Source organism: Sciurus vulgaris (assembly GCF_902686455.1).
Source record: "Sciurus vulgaris genome assembly, chromosome: X".
Classification (NCBI taxonomy): Eukaryota; Metazoa; Chordata; class Mammalia; order Rodentia; family Sciuridae; genus Sciurus; species Sciurus vulgaris.
Genome location: NC_136471.1, coordinates 102,989,398 through 103,010,132, shown reverse-complemented (window position 1 = coordinate 103,010,132; position 20,735 = coordinate 102,989,398). Strand labels below are relative to the sequence as shown.

General features: G+C 52.2%; 1 protein-coding gene across 2 annotated transcripts in view; it reads right to left on the bottom strand.

Moving 5' to 3' along the window:
• BCOR (BCL6 corepressor) overlaps window positions 1-20,363 on the bottom strand; it is a 90,673-nt gene extending 70,310 nt beyond the window's left edge. The window contains exon 1 of one of the 2 annotated variants that reach the window (XM_079122805.1): window positions 20,229-20,363. The gene's annotated coding sequence lies outside the window, so the exon portion shown is untranslated. Of the gene's footprint in view, window positions 1-20,205 lie in introns of both variants that reach the window. The other variant, XM_079122804.1, reaches the window with a different exon arrangement.
• Window positions 20,364-20,735: the final 372 nt, after the last annotated feature.

Genomic DNA, 20,735 nt, shown 5'->3' with positions numbered 1-20,735 from the left:
CTCATTTCCCTTGGGGGTGGCGATGTCTGCGGCTGTGTCTTCCTTCGGTTTACCTGGCTCTGGAGTGCTGGGGACACAGCCCGGGAGGGACACGCAGGATGGGGAGCCGAAAGCTCCTGTGCTGTGTGTTGGGGTGCTGGTGAGGGAGGAGGTGCAGGGCAAGTAGAGGTGCTAACACTCTCCCAGGACCACGCTGGCACCCACCCACAGCCTGCGAGCCAAGTTCAAGGTCAAAATCCCACTTCTTCCAGGGTGTGATGAGGCAGCTGTGGAATAGCTTCAGGGGGAGGGACAGGGGCCTTGGAGGGTAGGAATAAGCCCCAGAGAAGCTGTGATAAAATCAATTCTATTTCACAAGTGCTTCTTAAACAGTCCCAAGATGGTCAGGCTGGTGGCGCACACTGGCAATCCCAGCAACTCAGGAGGCAGAGGCAGGAGGATGGCAAGGTGGAGGCTGGCCTCAACCACTTAGCAAGACCCTGTCTCAAAATAAAAAATAAAAGGGCTGGGGGTGTAGGTGAGCGGCAGAGCACCCAAGTTCCATCCCCAGCGCCTCGAAAACAAGAAAACCAAAACCAAAAGCCCTAGGTGTGAATCTAGTGCAACTAGTAGGACGCCCTGTGCACGGCCTGCCAGGCGTCTTAGTGAAACATCTGGTCGGGCGGGAGCTGCGGGGCTATGCCTGGGTGGCAAAGGCGGGCGTGGCCAGCCAGGCTTGTCCTATTCTGAATCTCCACCCACCCAGTCCACTTGAGAGCACATGAATGAGTGGGAAGAGACAGGGCGAATGAAGGCAGGTGAGGTGGCCCCCAGCAGCTACCTGGAAAAGGGGTCTGACTGCAGGGGACACTGAGTCTGGAGGACACAAGGGCCTATAGCTGCAGCTTTTCCTCACAAACCTCAAAATGGGCAAATAAGAGTGCAGAGACAGCACAGGGTCACCTCAAGAAGTCCTTAAACATGGCCACAAATTCTGTTTTTTGTTTTTTTTTTTTTGATAACAGGATTGATCCCAGGGGCGCTTATCCACTGAGCCACATCCTCAGCCCTTTTTATTTTTTACTTAGAGACAGGGTCTCACCAAGTTGCTTAGGACCTCGCTAAGTGGCTGAGGCTGGCCTCCAATTTGGGATCCTCCTGCCTCAGCCTCCCAGAGTATCTGGGATTACAGGCATAGCCGGCTGGCCACAAACACTTGAATTTTTTTTTTTTTTTTTTTTTTTTGGTGGTGCTGGGGATTTGAACCCAGGGCCTCATGCTTGCAAGGCAAGCGCTCTATACCAACTGAGCTACATCCCCAACCCTGAACTCTTGATAACACTTCCCACCAAGGCGTGTGTGTTATGAGCTGAAGTCTTAAGCCCCGGGACCTCAGAATGTGATGTTATTTGAGAATATGGTCCTTCCAGAGTTAATTAAGTGAAAATGGGGTCAGGAGGGTGGACCCTAATCCACTGTAACACGTGTCCTCATAAGAAGAGGAGGTGAGGGCTGGGGAGATAGCTCAGTTGGTAGAGTGCTTGCCTAGCAAGCATGAGGCCCTGGGTTCAATCCCCAGCACCGCAAAAAAAAAAAAAAAAAGAGGTTAGCACAGGCCTAGAGCACAGAGGGAAGACTATGTGAACACGGGGGACAAGAGTGGCCATCTATGAGCCAACAAGAGTGGCCTCAGAAGGAACCAGGCGTGTCTACTCGGGCCTTCCCAGCAGATGGTGGGGTCCCTGGGGCGTACCCCTCCGGTCCCCGCCCTTCCCTGAGTCCCGGACAAAGGTTAAAGAAGCTGGGCACTTTCCCTGGGTACGAACACCGACATTGGAGAGCAAATACATCTCCATGGGTTAGGCCTCCCAGGCGGAGGTACTTTGGTGACACCTATGCCCCCTTCCCTGGAATCCGGGCTGGCCTAGTGACTTGTTCGGACCCAGGGAATGAACAAAAGTGCTACCGTGGGACTTCTGCAATGAAGCCTTCTGCGGCCTTGCAGCTTCTGGCTTTGTCCTCTGGGACACTTCCGCGCCGGCCACATAAGGAAGCCAGTCTCACGTACTGGAGGACTTGAGACCACAGGAAGAGAGCTGCAGTTCATCACAGCTGACGTCTGGTACCAGCTGCCATCCTGGACCTCCCCACAGCTGTCTCCTTGCCGATTCCAGCTGTGAGTTAGCCCACTGTGTCCAGCACAGCCACTGCCCCGCCAAGTACCCAACTGCAAGGGAGAGAAATTGCTGTTGCTTTTAGCCACTATGGTGTAGGATGTGTCTCAGCCCGTTTTCTGTTGCTATAACAAAACTCCTGACAACAGGTCATTTATGAAGAATAGGAGTATATTGGGCTCACCGTTCTGGAGGCCAGGAAGTTCAAGAGCATGGCACCAGCATCTGCTTGAAATCCGGCGAGGGGCATCACAGAGAACAGCAAGCACGCTAGAGCTAGCTCTGCCTTCCCTCCCCCACTTTTTTTGTACTGGGGATTGAATTTAGGGGTACTTTACCACTGAGCTACACCCCCAGTCCTTTTTATTTTTACTTTCAGACAGGGTCTCCCTAAGTGGCTGAGGCTGGCCTTGAACTTGTGATCCTCCTCCTCAGCTTCCTGAGTCACTAGGATTATCAGCATGCACCACTGCACCCAACTTCTTCCTCTTATAAAGTCACCAGTCCCATTGTGGGAATCCCACCTTGGAGGCCTTATCTAATCCTAATTATCTCCCAAAGGCCTCACCTCTAATCAACAGGAATTTTGGAATTAAGTTTCCAACACATGAAATGTGAGCACCATATTCAGACCATAACAGGCTGGTTTGTTACACAGCTATAGCAAACTGTTACCTCTCATGGAAACATACTGTTGAGAAGTTTCCATCCAGAAGTTTGAGAAGCAAGCATGTTTTTGTGAATATTGGGGAAGATCTTCAATGGAATGAGAAGAATTTTTATCTAAACCATTTCTTTCCTAAGGGTGTCCCCGCTCCCCCCACCCCCCAGTCTCCCACTGCATTTGCTCCCACTGTTTTCAATTCCAGGGTGCAGAAGAAAAGTAATTCTCAGGAGAGGAAGGGAAGGGGGGAATGCCTCCCTCAGTCATCACCACAAAGAACAACAATAAAACACCTGGATATACAGCCATAGAATCACTCCGGAAGTAACTACCACTTATTAAGCACCTACTAAGGCGCATACTTAATGCATCCCCTAATTTAAACCTTAAGGAAGTAATGTCTACCTATGGCATTAGTCACAAGTATGAGCCTATTTTACAGATGATAAAATCAAGACTCAGAGATGTTAAGTAACTCTCCTAAGGTCACAGAGCTAGTTACCCTGGGCTCCCCATCCATCTTTCCTTTCTCCCATGGTATGATGCTTAAGGAGGCGACTTAAGGAGGACAGGGATTTGTGTCCTAGTGAGCAGAAGTAAATAGAATCAGGCCATAAAATGGGGGCCAGGCTTCAGCAGTGGGCCAGGTTCACGCCAGGTATAGAAGGGAGGGAGCCGGGTGCAGTGGCACAGGCTGAGATTCCAGCGGCTCAGGAGGCTGAGGCAGGAGGATCGTGAGTTCAGACCCAGCCTCAGCAACTTAGTGAGGACCTAAGCAACTCAGCGAGACTCTGTCTCTAAATAAAATACAAAAAAGGGCTAGGGGTGTGGCTCAGTGGTAAAAGGGACCTTGGGCTCAAAACCCAGCATAAAAAAGAACAAAAAGTTAAAAAAATGAAACAAACAAACAAACAGTGTGAGCAAGAGAAGGCAAGGTCCCTTCACCAATGCCAGCAAATCGCCAAGGGCCCAAAATGGCCTTTCCATGTGTTGTCCTGCCTGTCCTGTACCCGTTGGGCAAATCCTACCCATTCTGGCGCTGAAGAGACCCAGCCTCCTCCTCAGGCCCCTCCATCCTGAGGTACCTGGGATGCAGCCTGGAGCCCCAGAACACAAGGAAGGAAGCCACCGTCCTTGCCCCCGGGAGCCCAGGAGCTGGCCCCAGGCATCTCTGTCTGAGCTACCCTCAGCTCCCAGCTGTCTCTGGTCCTAGACTGAAGAAAACGAGGTCAGGGAAGGGACCCACTCATGACCACGGGCCAGGAGAACCAAGGCTCCGAAAGCTACTCTCCACACGGGCGGGCCCCCTGGGGCCCCGAGCAGGGTGTCTAGCCCGGACACAGCCTGTGTTCCCATCCGGAGTCCAAGGAGCTGCTGGTTGAGACCAGGGCCATGGGCAAGGTTGACATGAGGGTCACAGGGACCACGGGAGACCCTGCGGATCTGACTGCCTCTATACCCCAGAACTCTTTGGGGAGCTGAGTTGGTTCAGAGGGGCCCTGCAGTTAACCACCCAGAGGGATGAGAAATGTCTAGAAATGAAGACAGATTATCCCTCTGCCCACCCCTACGGCCCAGTGCACACGAACCAGCACAGCTGGGAAGGTGGCATCGGGCTCCAGCCTTGCCCTGTGAACTTCCGGAGCCTCCCCGTAGAAGAAGGGACACTCACGTTTGTCCACATGCCATCACACTGAATGCTCATGACCTCACAAGACATTGTGGTAGTTTTTTGTTTTGTTTGTTTGTTTGTCAGGGGTACCAGGGATTGAACCCAGGGGTGCTTAACCCCTGAGCCACATCCCCAGCCCTTCTGTATATTTTATTTAGAGACAGGGTCTCATTAAGTTGCTTAGGGCCTCGTCATTGCGGAGGCTGGCTTTGAACTCGCAATCCTCCTGCCTCAGCCTCCCAAGCTGCTGGGATGACAGGCCTGCGCCACAACGCCCAGCACTGTGGCAGTTTTGAACACATCTGCAAGCAATTTGAAACTCTTCCCACCTGAACACCTAGGTGCGCTTGGGACTGTTTTCAACGCAACAGAAGTGACTCATGCGACTCGTAGGGCCAAGTCAGAAAAGGCCATGTGCTTCCTTCCCAGCTCTCTTGGGGCACCCACTCTAGAGATATCAGCATTAAGTCAGCCGCCACAGCACAAAGTCACATCCTGATGTTCCATCGGACAGCTCAGCAGAGCTCCCAGCCAACAGCCAGCCTTCAGATGGCCCGTTGTATCTGACTACACACAAGACACCCATTTGAGAAGTACCCAGCAGAGCCCTTCCCAGAATTCCCGACCCACAGAAATGTGAACCGAGCAGAGCAGTTGTTTTAAGGGGCAAAGTTCCGGAGCCGTTTCTTTGCACGGTTCTAGTCATAGGAAGAGATTCTTGGGGTTGTTCCCAATTCACAGAAGGGGAAACTGAGGCTCCGAGGATGGAAGCATTTGCCCCTGGCCACACACCTGGCAACTGTCAGAGAGGAGACTAAAACCTGGTCTGAAATCAAATCACATCCCCTCCTCACCGCGCTGCTCCCTGACATTTTGTCACTTCCAAGGACAGAACATTCTTTTCAGACTCAACGAGTTTCCAAACCTGGCTGTGCGTCAACGTCAGCTGTGGTGAGTGAGAAAGACAGAGATTGCCAGGGCCTACCAAGTCCGAATTTTCAGCCACCGAGCTCAGTCAGGTTATTATAAAACAATGAGGAGGGACCAGGAAGACTTTCTGCCACAAGGGTGTCCCATTCCTGATATGTGCTCATGGGATTAAATTGAGACCTTTTCAAACAACGTTTTTGGTACTGGGCATGGAACTCAGGGGCCTTAACCACTGAGCCACACCCCCAGCCCTTGTTCTGGTTTATTTGGAGACAAGGTCTCACCAAGTTGCTTAGGGCCTCGCTACATTGCTGAAGCTGGGCTCCAACTTGCGATCCTCCTGCCTCAGCCTCCCGAGCTGCTGGGATTACAGGCGTGTGCCCCCGTGTCCGGCCCCTTCTTTATTATTTATCTATTTTTTTAAATATTTGTATTAGTTGTTGATGAACCTTTATTTATATGTGGTGCCTCACACATGCTAGTGCTAGAGAAGGGACCAAGGGCTTCACACATGCTAGGCAGGTGCTTTGCCACTGAGCCACATCCCGCCCCAATGTTTAGACGGTCTTGACCTTAACAGCTCTGTGGCCCCTGCCTCTAAGAACTTACAGCTGAGCCGAGGAGATAAGATATGAAGTCCTTTCACAACAATTGAAAGATAAGTCTGCGGCTATCACAGTAAGCACAGAGACAATGGGGCAGAATTGGACTTAATCGTGGCCGCTAGCTTGGGACGGCTCCGTGGAAGAGGTGGCAGCCTGGAGCTATGAGTCAGGCTGAGCGGCAAGGCGGACTGCAGGTGGCCCAGGGCTAGAGGCGACAGCAGGGCGTCGTGGGGTGGGGGAGCCTGGCCCACCCTGCAGTGTGAGCTATGGAACCAGAGGCATGCCAGGAGCAGATTAGGGAGGGGCCTAGGGACCTAAAACTTGCTCCAAATTTTGATTTTTCTCAGTTTCCAAAAGCTACTGTCATTAAGGATCAAGTAGTACATTTTCGATTTTACTGAAAATTCAAAGAAAACCAGACTTCTCTTTCCCAGGGCATTTTTCTTATGACAGTTTTATTGAAGACATTGGGAGAATGTGAAAGGAAGAAAAAAAAAAAAAAAAACCCAACCTTTGTTTCTGCCCTTGAGGGACTTAAAATCTAATAGGGTACACCAGAATGCCTAAAAGGACAAAGAAAATTCCAAGTGCTGTCAAGGACTCGCGGACTTGGCTGAATGCAGGAGAAATCGACACAATCGCTTTAAGGAACTTCGAGGGTCTCTATGAAAGCTGAAATTCGGGCTGGGGCTGCAGGTGAGGGGGAGAGCACTTGCTTGGCATGCAGGAGGCCCTGGGCTCCATCCCAGCATAGCATTAAAAAGAAAGAAAGGAGTCAGGTGCACGGGTGCACACCTGTAATCTCAGCGACTCCAGAGGCTGAGGCAGGAGGATCACAAGTTCAAAGCCAGCCTCAGCATCTTAGCAAGACCCTCAGCAACTCAGTAAGACCCTGTCTCAAAATTAAAAATTAAAAAAACAGCTGGGCACAGTGGTGCACGTCTGTAATCCCAGCAGCTCAGGAGGCTGAGGCAGGAGGAACACAGGTTCGAAGTCAGCCTCAGTAACTTAGGGAGGCTGTAAGCAGCCTAGTGAGACCCTGTCTCTTAAAAAAAAAGGGACTGGGATGTGGCTTGATGGTTAAGTGTCCTTGTGTTCAACCACCAGTACACACACACACAAAAAAAAAAAAAAAGGAGGAGGAGAAACCGCAGCCTCTGAACATCTACATAACCTATGGCCCAGCAAATCAATTCCTGGGTATGCAAAGTAACCCGGCAGATATGCGGATGCCAAAATGCATGTGCACAAATGTTAACATTGGCATTATTAGTAGGAGCCCTAAAGCAAAACTGCCCAAATGCCCCACTGACAGTAAAATCGTAGATAAATAAAATGTGTATTCATGCAGTGAAATACTACACGGGAAAGCGAATGAATGAATCGCACCGCATGCAGTACGGATGGATCTCCTGAGTACAATGCACGGCCGAAGAAGCCAAGTCCACAGTGAAGTGCATTCTGTAGACTCCCTTTCTGTAAAGAACCCAATCAGGCAGTGCTAATTGATGCCATTAGAAGTTAGGACAGGGCTGGGGCTGTGTGACAGAGCTTCACTAGCATATATGAGGATCCTCAGCATGAGGGGTGGGGAACGGTTCCTTTCGGGGCTCTAGTACCTGGAAGGAGGCCTGAGATTTCTGGGGTCCTGGGGATGCTTCGTTTCCTGAGCTGGGTGCTGGTTACAGGGTATGTTTTGTTTCACTAAAAAGTAAACCATCATCATCATCATCATCGCCTCACAGAGAATGGAGGCTAAAAGCACAAGCAGGTCTCTGGGTCACAGTTGCAAAGAGATTTTCACTGAGTGACAAACCAATGAACCTGGGAGAGATTCGAATGTGCATAATTTCAAGATGGTGCCATGGCGCACGCCTGTAATCCCAGCGGCTCAGGAGGCTGAGGCAGGAGGATCGAAAGTTTGAGGCCAGCCTCAGCAACTTATGGAGGCCCTAAGCAACTAAAATGAGCTGGGGATGTGGCTCAGTGGTTAAGCGCCCTTGGGTTCAATCCCCAGGAAAGAGAAAAGAAAAGGAGAAAGAAAAGAGAAGAGAAGAGAAGAGAAGAGAAGAGAAGAGAAGAGAAGAGAAGAGAAGAGAAGAGAAGAGAAGAGAAGAGAAGAGAAGAGAAAGAAGGACCCAGTAAGATTAAGGGAAGTTGCCAGTGAGATCAGAGACCAGGTGGCAGTTTCAGGAATATCTAACACTCCCTCCATGTTGACAGCTGGTCTAAAGGCGGTCCCTGTTCCAGCTGTAGGCTAGGATTACTCCCAGAAAATAGATCACTGCCCAGCTTTAGAGATAGCCAAAATTCTCCCAAGAAAATGATGGTCTGAATCTCCATGGGACCCCACAGAAAACATCTTTCCCCATGCCCTGGTCCCTCTGCTTACAAGATGTCAACACGGATGCCGCCACCTTGAATTTTCACCCAGTGGATTCCTGTGATTGGAATCACTCTGGGCAATGGTGATTAGATTCCATTAACTGTCGGAATCAATTGAATAGCGAGCTCTCCTTCCTAAAAGGGCCAGGTTCCAGGACTTGGCTGATTGCTGAGCCCTGAAGGAATTCATTGAAGGGAGGCCGGAATTAGAAATCACTTCTGAAGAGACGTTTAGGGATCCCTCTCGCATTACTCCAAGATGGCCAGAGAAAGGAAGGGCACGACTGGATAACCAGTGAGACTAGTTAAATGGCTAGTTAGCAGAAGACTGACATTTTCTGGGCCCCACACCGTATTTGTGCCACCCCCTGACGTGCTCAGAGGTTAGCAAAGAAACGTGCTGGATCTGGAGTCTTCCCTGTAGGAGAAGCCTGGGCAGGAAGAAAGGTCTCCATCAAGACCAGCTTCGCGGGGCTGGGGATGTGGCTCAGTGGGTAGAGCGCTCGCCTCCCAAGCACAAGGCCCTGGGTTCAATCCCCAGCACTGAAGGAAAAAAAAAAAAAAAAAAGACCATCTCATGTCTCAGCACTGGAATGTGCTGCATCTTCACAGGTTACCTGAGGTGGGTGGCAATGACCCAGAGGCCTCTGGTGCCCTAACAAACAACCTCAGGGATGCTAATGTGTAATTACTGCATGGATTTATTTAAATTCAATCTAAAACAGAATATTCCAACGAAGGCAGTCTTATCATTTGATATATGTATTTGTATATATAAATGTCACAGCGAGAGATACATAGTTTTGGTTGGAACCATCTGTTTCAGATTGCGTTACTCTTCCCAACTCTCCCCCGCCCGGATCCACGGATTCTGTCTGGTGACTTGGCAGATCATCCCACTAGAGGCGGAGCACACCTCCCCATCCCATTGGTGGACGCCACACAACGTCCTCCAGCCAATGGGATTTAGGCAGAAGTAACAGTGTCAAGTTCTAAGTCAAGGACTTTCGAATCATTGTGTTTGCACTTTTCTCGTCAACATGAGAAGACTATGACCCAGGTAACCTGCTAGTTCATGGAGGATGAGGGACATATGGAACAGATCTGCACACAACTCACACTCAGAACCAAACCTTGTTTGAGCACAGTCTAGATCAGCCAACCCCAAGTGACCCACAGGCATGTACATAAGAAATCAATGTTCATTGATGTTTGGGGGTGATTTGTTATACAGCATCATTGTAGCAGGAGCTGACTGATACACCACCACCTGAGCACAATTCTGTCAAAGCGAGACTCATATTATACTACCTACCATCCAAAACAAAATCCCAACTTTCTCTATTCTCTCCCCCACCCCCCCATCTCTCTCTTGGTATTAGGGATTGAACCCAGGGGTGCTTTACTACTGAGTTACATCCCAGCCCTTTTTTATTTTGAATTTTGGGACAGGGTCTCCTAAGTTGCTTAATGACTTTCTAAGTTATTGTGGCTGGCCTTAAACTTGAGATCCTCCTGTCTCAGCCTCCCAAGTCACTGGGATTAAAGGTGTGTGCCAGAGTGCCTGGCCATTCCCTTATACTTCATTATTATTATTATTTATTATTATTTTTGGTGGGAGAGGGTACCTGGCACTAGACCACTGAGCCACATCCCCAGCCCTGTTTTGTATTTTATTGAGAGACAGGGTCTCGCTGAGTTGCTTAGGGCCTCACTAAGTTGCTGAGGCTGGCTTTGGACTGGTGATCCTCCTGCCTCAGCCTCCCAAACTGCTGGGATTACAGGTGTGCGCCACCGCACCCAGCTACTTCTTAATTCTTCATGACATTATCACAATCTAAAATATTCTCCCTCTCTTTCTCCCCCACTCTCTCTCTCAACACATTTACTAATTCTCTTTCTCTCTGCAGTAAAATGTAGTTTTATGCTGTCCAAGATACCATTCACTGTCAAAAGCATTGGTAAGTGTGTGTTAAATAATTATGTGCAGAATGGACACATAGTCCTTTTTCTCTTTAGTTAATAGGCCCCTTATCTAATTTACGTTCCTGTATGCAGCTCAATGACTTTGTGAAAGGCAAAGTTGAGGAAGAAGAAAACAATATTTTTAAAAAAAGAGATAGGGGCTTGCCAGACACTGTGGCACACACCCGTAATCCCAGACTCGGGAGGCGGAGGCAGGAGGACTGCAAGTTTGAGGCCAGCCTCAGCAACTTAGCAAGGTACTAACCAACTGAGAGAGACTGTCTCAAAACTTAAAAAATAGGGCTGGGGAGATAGCTCAGTTGGTAGAGTGCTTGCCTTGCAAGCGTGAGGCCTGGGTTCAATCCCCAGCACCACAAAAAAAAAAAAAAAAAAACTTAAAAAATAAAAAGGGGCCAGGCATGGTGGGGCACACCTGTAATCCCAGCAGCTCTGGAGGCTGAGGCAGGAGGATTGTGAGTTCAAGGCCAGCCTCAGCAAAAGTGAGGCGCTAAGCAACTCAGTGAGACCCTGTCTCTAAATAAAATACAAAATAGGGCTGGAGATGTGGCTCAGTGGTTGAGGGTCCCTGAGTTCAATCTCCATACCCAAAAATAAAATAAAATTAAAAATAAATAAATAAAAAGGGAAGGGGATGTGGCTCAGGGGTAAAGCACCCCTGGGTTGAATCCCCAGTAACAAAAGGGAAAAAAAAAAAGAAAGAGACAGAGAGATGGGGTCTCACCCCAGTGACGTAGGAGGCCAAGGCAGGCCAATCACCAGTTCAAGGTCAGCCTGGGCAACTTAGCAAGACGTGGTCTCAAAATAAAAAATAAAAAGAGCTGCGGATATAGCTCAGTGGTTGAGTGCCCCTGGGTTCAACCCCAGTAATGCTCACCAAAAAGGACACAGGACTTCCCCACGTTCCCCAGGTTGGCTCCCAGTCCTGAGCTCAAGCCGTCCTCTTCAGCCACCAACTAGGAGGGCCACCTCACCCCGGCTAGCAGAAACCACTTCATGGAAAAAGCTCTACAGTTGGGAGCCAGGGCATGTCGCATCTCATTGAGGATGACTTCTTCTTCCCCAAGGAGCCACTCATGGTTGGGGGCCCTCAGAAACCACAGTAGGTCTCCCAAACGGTGACGAAACCAGTCACTGCCATCCAGCACAACCATGCTAGCTACAGCTGAACTGTAACAGTATCAGGGGGGCTGTCCTCAACCTTAGGAGGTCTCCGTGTGTCAGTGCACTGTGGGGGGAGGTGTCTTCAAGGGGACTTAGGTGGCTTCCAAGAACTGTCAGGATGTTTGACTCTTTGGCATTGTGCTGGCATCGCACGTTAATTAAATTATATGGCGGAAACACCACAATGTCAAGGTCAGATATTACACCGTCAAAGCCTAACATTAGGTGCAGTATTTTATAGCATGCAGCAAAGTATACCTTTAAACAAATTCCTTTATCTTCCCTAGGCCTTTTAAGATATCTGACAATTCCTACGGGAAGTGCGTCCTGAGCAACTTGCACAAGACCTTCTCTGGCTGGCTTGACAATGGGAAGCCGCATCCCCAGCCCAATTTTGTATTTTATTTAGAGACAGGGTCTTGCTGGGTTGCCTAGGGCCTCACTAAGTTGCTGAGGCTGCTTTGAACTTGCGATCCTCCTGCCTCAGCCTCCTGAGCCACTGGGATGACAGGTGTGCACAACCACGCCCGAAGATTGGGAGGTTCTTGAGGTCACACCTGCTTGCTCTGTCTGACCCCTGACTTTTGTGACCTTGGGCCTTTGTGGGCCTGGGCTTCACTCTGAGGGACAACCTTCTTCCCAGGTCTGTGTGCCAAGCAGCTGTCTTCTAGGATGCTAGCCAGGCTGGAAAATGGGCGGGGGAACCTTCACCTCCAGATGTTTTCTCTTTTTGCAGCGCTCCGCCTAGAACTCAGGGCCCGTGCATGTTGAGCATACTCTCTGTCACTGAACTACATCTCCAGCCCCATCCAAATGCTGGAAATAATCACAGAGCACAGCTCGGGCTGCGTTCTAGCCCCAGCACTGCGGGTTCAGGGCAGGGCGTGAAAGCACAACCAGAAAATCCAGAAGCGTGTGGAAACAGTTCCCAGAATCCCCTGCCACTTACATGCTGCACAGGGGCAAGCCACGCTGCCTGGGTTTGTCTGGCTCCAAAGCCATGAACTCAACACCAAAGGACCCTCCCTGTGCAATTGCCAAGGCGAGGGTGATACCAAACACGTTGCAGTCTCAAGTCTCCCCAACTCCTAATACACACTTTCTGTATGCCAGGTACTATTTTAAGTACTTGATATCTTCCAACTAAGTTAATCTTCCCAAAATTCATAAAAGGGGCTGCATTTTGGGGGGGGGGGAGTGCCAGGGATTGAACCCAGGGGTGCTTAGCAACTAAGCCACATCCCCAGACCTTTTTATTTTTTATTTTGAGACAAGGTCTTGCTAAGTTGCTTAAGGCCTGGCTAAATTGCTGAGGCTGGCCTTGAACTTTCAATCCTCCTGTCTCAGCCTCCCCAGCTGCTGGGACCACAGGTGTGAGTCACCACACTCAGGTGGGGTTGCATCATTACTGCCACACCAGATGGCAAAACAGGAGGCTGAGAGTAACTGCCTAGGGTCACACAGCTAGTCAAGTGGCAGAGGTAGGTTTTGAACCCAGGCAGTCTGATTCCTCACACTAAATACCATGTAGTCCGCTACTGAATCCTGCAAACTTCTGCTGAATGCCTGCTACACACAAAGCACACAGATATAAAGTGCTGGGGACCGGGAGGGAGGGTGACAAACAGCAAGCACCGTATCTGTGAGGGCAAAGTAGTCCTAAGTAACATTTTAAGATAAAGTTAAACTAATTCAGATCTTTGAGGGGGTTTTGAATCCTTTCCAAGGGTAGGCGTGTCAAATAAATATAGCGCTTTTGAAAATCTGCCTTCGAATATGGGTGTTCATTATACTGTTCTTCAACTTTTCTGTGGGCTTGGGTGTTTTCAAGATAAAAATTGAAAAAAAAAAAAATTAAAGAATCAACCTTAGCTGGGTGTGGTGGCGCTCGCCCATAATCCCAGTCGCTGGGGGGGGGCTGAGGCAGGAGGATCGCGAGTCAAAGCCAGCCTCAGCAACTTAGCGAGGCCCTCAGCAACTCAGTGAGAACCTGTTGCTGAATAAAATACAAAATAGGACTGGGGATGTGGCTCAGTGGTCGAGTGCCCCTGAGTTCAATCCCAGTAACAACAACAAGGGGGAAAAAAAAGAATGAACCTTAGTAGACTATCTTGGGCAGGGTAAGCAAGTCACTCAGAGCAGTGGTTGCTTGCAGAGGGACAAATGGAGTAACAGGAGAGGCCTACTCTTCTTCCCTAGCACGCTTTGATATCCTTAGGATTTTCTGCCTCTCGCAGGTGTTACCTGTAACAGCTGCCATCAGCGTGCCTTAGTCATCTGGCTCCTTGGGAAGGAAAGGCCCGCCCCCGAGTCCCCAGTCAGCAGGTCAGGCTACTGCTTGCTGCGAGTTTGAGGGAGTTTTTGGTGATCCTGTCTTAAGAGGCACGTGGGTAGAAACACACCACTAGACCTTTTGGCTTTAAAAATACAATCCTAGGGCTGGGGATGGAGCTCGGTGGTGGAGCGCTTGCCTGTCATCTAGAAGGCCCTGGGTTCATCCACAACATCAGGGATGCACAAATAATAATAAATGCAGATTCTTAGCTGGGCACAGTGGCTTGCTCCTGAAGTCCCAGCTCCTTGGGAGGCTGAGGTACGAGGACTGTTAGATCCCGGGAGTTTGAAGGCAGTCTGGGCACACAAGGAAACCTTGTCTCACACACACACACACACACACACACACACTCATGCCTGAGGAATAAAAACCAAGGCCCGACTTTGGCCTTAGCATGAGCATGCTGAGGTTTTCAGTTCTGTGGGATCTCTCTCTCTCTCTCTCTCTCTCTCTCCAGGAACACTGCAACATTCTCTAAGGAACAGCCTGGATCCTGGTAATCCAGGGTCTCCTCCAGGTACCCCCAGCAGCTGCGGCACAGTGCAGAACAGACAAGAGGCAGCTGACCCAAAGCTTTCTGAATGGATGACTGAGCCATGCCAACCATCCATGAAGATCCACGGGGCCTATTTGTAGGCGTCAGTGGCTTTGTGGGCATGGATGGCTTATGATAAGTGAGTGGCACTTCCCAGCCTCCACACGCAGAATGTGATCATAGTTTCATGGTGCACCAACATAGTGCCAGACATGTGGTGCACGCCTGTCATCCCCACAACTTGGGAGGCTGAGGCAGGAGGATTGAGAGTTCAAATCCAGCCTCAGCAACTTAGCGAGGCCCTAAGCAACTCAGTGAGTCCCTGTCTCTAAATAAAATACAAAATAGGGCTGGGGAGGTGGCTCAGTGGCCCAGTACCCCTGAGTTCCATCCCTGCCCCCCCAAAATAAAATAAAAAAGGGCTAAGGATGTGGCTCACGGATAACCACCCCAGGTTTCAATCCCTGGTACCCCCAAATTAAAAGTAAAATAAATAAATCAAGGGCTGGGGCTGCACGTCAGTGGCACAGTGCTCGCCTGGCGTGGGAAAGGCCCTGGGTTCCATCCCCGTTGCTGCCAAAAAGAAAAAAAGTGACTCAGTATTCATAATCACCCAATATGGCTGTTCAAGTCCCACGCCCACCAGACCACTGAGGAGCTGAGGGGAATCCCCTCAGCCTGGTGGCAGCTCGGAAGCTCCGGGCGAAGGGATCTGGAAGATCATTCGTGGGCTCTCAGCACTAAGGATTCACCTGAACTTGACCAGGGAGGGGTGGTCTGAGAGGACCGCGGAGGGGCGGCAGGGCTTCCGGGGCCTTGGGCTAGCTGGTGGGGGGTGTGCCCAGGTTTGGGGGGCGATGGGGCCCGAGCAGTGGGCTGGAGAGGGCACGCTGCCAGCAGCGGCTGGCCCAGAGCCAGGAAGTCTGACTGAACTTGGGCCAGCCCTGTTGGCCCACAGACTGCGTAAGCTGAACGGCTGCAGCCCTCCTTGGCCTCTTTGTTTCCCGTTAATGTTTAGGAATGTGCTTTGAAGGTTCCAGCGTGTTTCGCCTCTGCTCAGGGAGACCAAGAGCACAGGCTGGGCTCGGGCCAGATGGCTTGAGGGAGGGCACCTGTGATCACACTGAGCGCGCGCCCCGTGGGGCAGGTGGAATCCGGGGGCGCAGAGCGGGGGGCGCGTTAGCCAGCCCGCCTTCTCTGCTGGGAGACTGGCTGGCAGTGCTGAGCCTTGGAGACTCTCAGGTTTGTTTTGTTAAGGGAAGCAGTATTCCCTCACCAGCTTCCCCAGAGAGCCTGCATCTGCCCGGGAGCTCCGGGGCTAAGCTCCACATTTCTGTTTGTCCAGGGCAAGACAGAACTGCAGTGTGTATTCTGGCTAGAAGTTGCCTCCTTAATTTGCATCAGAATAATCTTCCTGGCCTGCCTTGGAAAACAGAGTCAGGCCTTCCAAAGCGAGAGGGAAGGAAGGACCCTAGCCCAGATGGCCTCTCCCACCATCCTGGGAGACTCATCTCCAAGGTCCAGGCACGTGGCCCAAGCCTGGACCCTGCAGCAGGGTCCCCGGCTGCAGGCTGCCTCCTGTAAACCCAGCTCTCGGCTGCGGGTGAAAGTGGAGCCCTGGAGTGGTTGGCTTCTTGCTCCCCATCCCCAGTCTTCTTGTCCACTGTCCTTTAGGGCCTTTGTTACCAGGCACATAAAAGGACAGTCTCCCTGCTCAGGTCTTGGAGGGTTCGTAGCACTTGTGACCCCATATTGCCCAACATCAGCATCAGACCTTGCAAGTGCTTAATAAATTCTAAATGACCAAACACCAGTCCTCTTAAGCCACCGAGGGCACCCTGAGTCTTTCTCGAGCCATAAGTCACTTTCCTCCTGACTGCTGAACTGCGTGCGCTCTGGATTCTGGTCTCACCTTGGCCGCTATCATACCACCCTGAGCCACAGCTCCCCGGCTCTGAACCAATTCCCTCCACTGGGCTAAAGGGGGCCTCAATCAGGACCCCAGTGTCTCTTCCATGACATGTACATGCTTCCATGTACATGCTCTTATTTGCCGGCTGTCACTGCCCCCAGGTAGGGTCATTTCAATCCTCGCCTGGGCCCATGTCCTAATGGGGACCCTGGTCTTCTGCCGGTTCTCTCCTGTGCCTCCACGGTCTGTTTAGCTTCACAACACACACCTAGTCCTTGGGCTCTTGACACATCTGTTCCTTTCTGTCCCCACAGCCATTTATACAGCTCGAGCTTCTGCGTGCGACGGGGCCATGGCACATGAGCAATAACTCCAATGCCACAAGGGCACCTGGGTCATTTTTCTGCAGCCAGCATTGTCTGTTTGGAGCAAGGATGGACCTCCCTCCTGTCCGGCAGTGACACAGGCCCCGTTTAGATATGTGTGGGCTATAGGTTGCTTTTTGTCCCCTGATTACCATTTCTCCTTGATTTCAGCACCAGCTTTGCAGTGCCCTCCAAGGCTCTGCTGAGGGGCAAAGAAGTGTGATCACAGGGACCCCTCCCTTCTCTCTTGCAGAAGTCACTTTCTCTGCCTAGGTAATGACTGCCTTTTCCTCCCAGGTTCCTCTCAGCCTACGTCTGCACGTGGCCCTGGATAGAGTTTAATTAGGCACCAGTGCACCCAGGGGCGAAAACCAACGACCCCTCTCGGGTTGAGCAAATGGGGCCCAGGCCCAACGTTGGAGCCTGGAGCCAGCCTCCCCCACCTGGTAAGTGACAGTAGAGGAGGTTGTCCCTTCTCAGCTAATGATCGCCTTAGGCGCCAAGTGATGGAAAATCCAGGCGGGCTGGCGAGCTGCAGGGCGCAGCCAGGGACAATTGTAAGGACCAGTTTAACACGGCTGCGGGAGGGATGGCAGAAGGAGCTGTGTGTGCGTGTGTGTACGTGCGTGTGAGGCTCCCTGCCACCTCTGCCTGGCTCTTCCTCTCTTTTGGTTTTCTGTTTCTAGCCCACGCGAGTTGAAATTAGAAAGGTCTTTGGATTCATTTATTTGTTTTAATAAAGGCAGCATTTGAAAGCAGCGCATTTGGCACAATTGAGTGTTGAACTAAACACCAAGCCAACTAAATGTGTTAGGGAAATGAAAAGTCAGTTTATAAGAAACATGTAATTAACGCGTTCTGTGACTTCCCTAAGCCTTTGTCTGTCGCAGGACAAGGCAGAAGAACCAGAGTCAACTTTAATAAAATGAAACATGGTATGGAGGCAAAGGGGAAGGAAAAAGTTTGAAGGGAGAGACAAAGGCCGAAGAGCGTGGATTCTTGGGTTATCATAAATACGTTAAAAATTAAATCTTTTGTTTCCTTAATGTTTAGTCAACAGCCATTTTCTCCTTCCCAACAGAAGGCTCTAGTCTGCACTGTACCTGTTAACAGCGACAGAAGCTGAGACCTGGAGGGGGAGGGGGAGGCGGTTCAAGGCACCCGCAGGAGATGCTCGGGAGTTTCAGGAGGCTGATAAATCCAGGCTAATGGAAATTACTATTGCACAACACAGGAGTCTTCGCGTGGCCTGACTTCCAATACACTGTTCCCCTCCTCACCCCTTGGAGAAAGTGAAATAAGACATTAGACTTTCAATAATCTCATATGGTGATGATCAATCAAAACCCAGAGGAGAAGGCCAATTTATAGAAATCGTATCTGCTTCACTGGGCGGCTGGAACCAGGAGGTGAAAAGAACACTGTGCTTGCCTTTGATGTGTGAAGTTGCCCCAAAATGACAAACGCAGAAACACACTGCCTCACACATGAGGTCTTTTCAAAGAGAAGAGGGTGCTCGGCAGGCCTGCGCTGGGCAGATCACTGTAGGGACCTGCCGAAAGGCGAGAGCACATGTTTAGGCCACATCAAAGCCATTTCTTTCTATTATCTGTTGGCTATTGAAAGTTGGAGATGCCATCTTTCTTATTTGTTTTATTACCAAGGAAGTTTATTGACTGAATTAACTTTTAATGGACCCTCTACTTTGTTCAGCAGAGTTGGCTCTTAAGACTCGGGCCTTTTTAGCCAGGACCCCCCCGAGCTTTGTGATCGGCCTGTCTTTGTGACACTCGCCCCCCAGGCACACACCCGCATCCCAGTCCTGTCTCTGTTAACTCCTTGCCTGCTGGTGTCTTTTTTCTGTAGCTACTAATCACCTCCTTTTGATCACTGCCAAGTTCTCAGGTTGAAAGAGGGAGAAAGGACCTCTTGACCATTCTGGCTGGCTTTCCACATGAGCCTGAAAATGTCGACAAATTTGAAACATCTGCCGGACTGCCTTGGCCTGATTGCTAAAATATGCCGACCTCGAGCCCCCTCCCCCCGCCCCTTTTAATCTGTTTCATATTCACAAATTAAGCATTTAGTCTGGGTAATAAATCAGGGCGGTTTACGAGGCTCACACGAGACAAACAAGCGAGAAGGGCGCAACACAAGCCCCTGGAAGCGGAGAGCACGGAGCTGCCAGGAGGCGGGAGCTCCACGCGCGGGAACGCGGAGAGCAGTCCTGGCGCGCCCCAACACGCAGTCGGCACCCACACTTTGGCCGGTCCGGGAGCCGGGCGGGTGGAGGGTGCCGAAGAGCCGCCGCAGCTTGAACCCACACCCCTCAAGCCTTCTGCGAGAACCCGCGGCACCCGGCCCGCCCCAGCTCTGGGCAACTCGGCGCCCCCGCCCCGCCTGGGAGCTGCCGCCGGCGAAGGCGACAACCCCACCCGGCACACACCCTGTGGTGGGCCCATTAAGCCTCTCCCTGCAGAGAAGGCTGGGTCCCCTCCCCCACCTCTCCCATCCGGCTGGGCTCAGCCTCAAAGATCCAAAGGCCCACACTCACCGGAGAAGCAAAAGATCCCCCTCCACATCCACGTGTGACCTCCACTAAGCCTGGGCGCTACCCTCTCCGCGCCCCAATCTCTCGGCGCTGCCTCCTCCCAGATTTCCGTCCCAGCAGCCACAATGCTACTTTCAGATTCAGACTGGGGGCGGGAGGCTCCTTTAGAGTGATCAGGGCTCACGACCGACTTGGGGAGAGGAGCGAAGGCACAATCAGGGCCAGGCCCCCGCTGCAGAAACCCCGGCCCAGGCTTTACTGCCCACCCAAACTCTGGGGGCTCCAATCTGTGCGTTTCCCGCCCTCCCCTGAGCATCGGAGAGAGGCGGACCTGGACCAGTGATCTCGGGCCAGTCCCGGCCCAGGCCCGTGGGAGCTCTCCGAGGGGAGGGTGGCTTTAGGGTCACCTCGACTGGGCCTCTGTCGCCCTGCTATGCTCAAGTTCCCTATCGACTGCTGTCCTCCACGCTATCGTGGGACGCGGCCGCGGCGAAGACCGGCGGGAAATCGGGAAGCTTGAACATGCAGCCTAACCCGGACGCAGGGGGAGGTGTAGGAACAATCCTCCAACCCGCAACACAGTGCACACGTCGTCCTTCCTCTTCCCCTAGCACACATTCCGACTGCGAAAGCCATTACCGCCGGCGCGCGAGAGACTTTTTAAATATTTACAGCCCGCTCTCCGCACGGTAGCCTGATCCATCTTGTGGGCGCGGAGGCGGGGCGCGGGGCTCCGCTCAGGCGGAGGCGCAGAGCCCGGGCGGGGGGGTGCCGGCCGCCACCCCCGCGGCCCCCGGGTCCTCCCGGAGCCCCCACCTCGTCCCCCCCAGGTGGGGAGGAGACCCGAGACTGCGCGCAGCGCGCCCGGGGCCCTGCCAGGGCCGGAGCGGGCGGGGGACAGAGTCCTGGAGGAGGGAGGGAGGGCCGGGAGGCTGATTTAAAGGTTCTCACCGGGAAGCGAGCGAGGCACAGACCTGAGAGCCGCTGCACGGTGAAATCCGAGGAGCTCTCTTGGCGAGGAGGGGCTGTCAGAGGCCATTTATCTCTCGCCAGAGTGGAGGCTCGGCTCCCACACCGCCCGCGAGTAACAATGGCAGCGAGCAGCAGCTCTGCACGCGCTTCAGTGCATGAATGGATTGCGGAAGATGCCTGCGCTCCGCTCCGCTCCGCGGCTCCCGGAGCGCCCCCTCCCCGCCCGCGCCCCCGCCCCCGCCCCGCGGCCTCCTCGGCCCTGGCGGCCGCCTCGCGCCTCGGGCTTCGCGAGCTGGGCCCCGCGGCGGGGTCCCTCTCCCCCGGGTCCCCCGCCGCCCCTCCCCCCGCCGCCGTTCCCAGGGCCTTGGCACCTCGCCATCGAGTGTCATTAGGGGCTGAAACTTGACACTAGCCTTCCCGGCCTCCCCGACGCAGACACCCCCGCCGGCCCGCTCCCTCCTTCGCTCCCCTCGCCCCTCGCGGCAAGTTTACTTTCAAGGAGTTGGACC